Source organism: Saccostrea cucullata, unplaced genomic scaffold (assembly GCF_032062105.1).
Source record: "Saccostrea cucullata isolate Sc308-1 unplaced genomic scaffold, CSIRO_AGI_Scuc_v1 ctg14199, whole genome shotgun sequence".
Lineage (NCBI taxonomy): Eukaryota > Metazoa > Mollusca > Bivalvia > Ostreida > Ostreidae > Saccostrea > Saccostrea cuccullata.
This window is the reverse complement of record NW_026919552.1, coordinates 8,641-12,602: the sequence shown is the minus strand read 5'-3', so window position 1 is coordinate 12,602 and position 3,962 is coordinate 8,641. Positions and strand designations below refer to the sequence as shown.

General features: G+C 33.4%; 1 pseudogene; it reads left to right on the top strand.

Annotated features, from left to right (window-relative positions):
* The first annotated feature begins 283 nt into the window (after positions 1-283).
* Positions 284-3,176, top strand: LOC134233357 (protein wech-like; annotated as a pseudogene).
* The last annotated feature ends 786 nt before the right edge of the window (positions 3,177-3,962 follow it).

Below are 3,962 nucleotides of genomic sequence, written 5' to 3'. Positions count from 1 at the left end.
GACAAAATGCAAATGATGTAGTTTTTTTAATACAATAAAATTACCTACCTTTTAAACACATTGCAGGTATCATTTTGTTAATAAAAAATTATTTGATAAATATGTTAGGAATATAACCTATTCTTGAATATTTTTATGAACGTATGTGTCTGTCTTCTTCATAGCATACCAAACATGTTAAGATGTGGCCTGAAAAATATTACTAGTATCTGAAAGAAAGGCTTATATATTGACAGGCACTTAAAACACATAACCCGGATTTAAATCACATGACCTAGCAAGACAGACTGTACACAGTACTGGGGGAGCCATATTGATTTTACTGGTAGGAATTTTATTTTTAATTTCAATATATATCCTTACCTAAATCTAAATTTTATGATATGCAGTTATAGTATCAACATGGAGAATTTAGATCACTTTATATATTCATTTTATATATACACTTTATATATAAAACCCAAACACTATTGATTTTAAATCTACATGCATTACCCAAACACCAAACATTTATGAAAGTCTAGCTAACGATTGGTTGAAGTATATCACAAGAAGGCAGTGTTATATACTTACACACAGTCACTTGAAAATATGATATGTCATGTACCTGGAAGCCGTAATTCTTTTCTTTTGTTACACACGTACTTTGTATAACTCGTGTTTCTGAGTGTATTAAATTTTTATTATAAAAGAGGCTTGCTTATATATAAACATACTAGTACGTACACCCAGTTAAAGGTAAACGTTTCTTTAAAGCTGGCTAACTCTCACAACTATTACTAGTAACTGTTCTCTCTGTTTAATTTCGTCATATTGTCAAGTACTTCCTTCAATATTTTCATCATTGATTAATATTTTTACTTATATTTATTGTCAATCACTTTTAATAAAAATAAATTTTACAAAGAAAAATTCCATATGATTTTAATTAGAAAAAATTTTGCTTTGCCTACACATTGATATTGCCATTTTTGTTTGCATGATGATAAAAATATAGATTCTCAACAAGAAACTCAAACTGTTCCATTTTTGTTAACTTTTTACAGTACAATCTAGACTTGATTAGTGAGAAGACTATAATGGACCTCCGTTGCTGTGCGCAGGGCATACTCCTCTGTGACCTGTGTCAAAGAGCTGCATTACAGAGTCATTGTGAACTTTGTCAGATTAACCTGTGTAAGGCTTGTGCAGGGGAGCATCTGTCTGATTCATCTAAAAAACACAATGTTGTACCATACAAACACAGAACTTCTAGTTCTAGACCTAACTACCCAAAATGTTCAATACACACACAAAAACGTTGTGAACTTTTCTGTGAGAAATGTGACGTTCCTGTCTGTTCTACCTGCATCTCCTCTAAGAACCATCATGGACATATAATTACAGATGTTCTTGAAAAACTATATTCTAAGAAAAGGGAATTAGAAAAAATCTTTGAAGAACTAGAGAAAAAAATATATCCTGCATGCGAAAAATATGCACAGGATTTAAATTCAGAAAAAATAAACCTTGGGAAGCATTATGAGAAACTGACAACAGCTATCACCAAACATGGGGAAGTATGGCACAATGAAATAACCATCATTGTCGACCAGAAAAAATCTGAAATTGAGGAGATGAAAAAAAAGGCACCTGGTTTTACTCAACAAACAGGAAAAAGAAATAAAACAAATTACATCTGATGTAAAACAGGACATGCTTGATCTGAAGGAAATACTGGACTCAAATAATTTTTCCCTTGCCTCTGCTACCAAATCAAGGAATAATGAATTAATAAGTTTAGTTCCTAAACTTAACGTTTCATTACCAAGTTTCTCTCCTCATCAGATCAACACAGAACAGCTTCATCAAATGTTTGGTTCTCTGACAGCAATATACATTATAATAGAAAAACATGGCTATACAATAAAGACACCAGAAATTTTGTCCTGTCCTCAAGTTAAACCACTACTTCATGACCCCAAGATCATCACCACCATAAACACGGGGTATAACAGTCTATACAGTGTTGCTTGTCTAAGTGATGGTGAAATCTGGACACGTGGAAGTGACAAATTCATGAAACTCTACAACCTCAAGAGCGAACTACTGAAGTCAGTCCAAACCAAGTCAGGGTACATTCCACGTAACATAGCAGTGACAAGGAGTGGAGATTTAGTTTATACTGACCCCGATACAAGAACATTAAACATAGTGAAGAATAAACAGATACAAGAAGTGGTCAATCTATGGGGGTGGAAACCTCTTAGCGTTTGTAGTACCTCGTCTGGTGACATTTTAGTTACCATGGTTAATGGTTATCAACTATCTAAAGTTGTTCATTACGCTGGCTCCAAAGAGAAACAAACCATTCAGTTTGATAGTAAAGGTAAACCACTGTTTTCATCCGGTGACATTAAAAGCATCTGTGAGAACAGGAACCTGGATATCTGCGTGGCTGACAATGGAGCCCGTGCAGTAGTGGTGGTTAATCAGGCAGGAAAACTCCGATTTAGATATACTGGTCATCCTTCTACTTCCAAGGGATCATTTGATCCAGTTGGCATCACAACAGACAGCCAGAGTCAAATTCTGACAGCAGAATATGACAACAACCGTATCCACATCCTAGATCAGGACGGACAGTTTCTCCGTTACATTGATAACTGTGGTCTACATTGTCCGTACGGTTTATGTGTAGACTCCAGAGATAACCTATTTGTTGCCGAGAGTTCCAGTGGTGCAGTGAAGGAAATCAAATACATGTAAATATTTCATTGTCATCGAGACATCGAGATTCCATTTAATATGAGATTAATGTAAACAAAAAAAAATCCTTTACACGGATTATGTTAACGTGTAAAGAATTATCTAACGATCAGTGTGTATGTATACTACAGTGTTGCATGTCAAAATCTGCAATAGTCGATCTATTTGATTTGTATTGTATGATTTTTCTTTTGTATTGTATAATTTTATTTGCATTCCATCATTCTGCACTTGTATTCTAAATTTTCCATTTGTATTCTATATTTTCCATTTATATTATAAAAAATCATTTGGTTTGTGTAAAATTCCATTTACATTATATATATTCCATTTACGTTCTATTTTCTTATTTTTATTGTAAATTTCTTAATTATATCCGATAATTCTTTATTTGTATTGTATCCGATTGTTTGTTTTTGTTTCGTTACGAAGTACTGTGGTTTCATCAATATTCGTTGAACACCAATTTAAATGATCGCGTTAAAATGATCACTGAATTAAGAAAAATGCTATTCATCTGTATAGGCAATATTTTTGTCCACGAAATAACGTATCCTCGAAAACGTCTGTTTTACAAAATCCACGAAAATTGATGTCAACGAAAATTGATGAAACCACAGTATTTTATTGGTCAACATTTAGACCGGCCGTCGTCTCAAGCCATGGTCCGGAGTTGGCAATAGCTTTCTCCCAGTATGAGAGAGGTTTGTACATTTTTATCTGGTGGAGTCGCCATTGTCTCACTTTCTAAAACATATAATGATATTATAACAATAAATCTATATCTTTTATCTCAAGCTTACCAGGATATATCGTCTCGACGTAGTAATGGAAATTATCATTATTAATTGACAATACCTCATCGATATTCTAAATGTCGAGTTGAAGGCCAAAACAAGTGCTTTCTTCTTTTCACGCATAAGATTTTGCATAAATTCTGCTTCATATGAATAGAAAAATAAATCTGCAAATAACGGAGCGCAATTTGTACCCATGGGAATTCCAAAAGATTGTTGGAATACCAGGTCTCCAATAACCACATAGATATTGTCAATCAGAAACTCAAGCATCTTCTTGATGTCAACTTCAGAGTACTTATGTATGCAATCAGAATCTGTTTTAACAAAATAATTTTGCAAATAACCAATGGCGAGGTAAGTAAATTTACGAGTTCCATTTTCATTGAAGAAGCAGCTGTCAATGTTAAAAAAAGC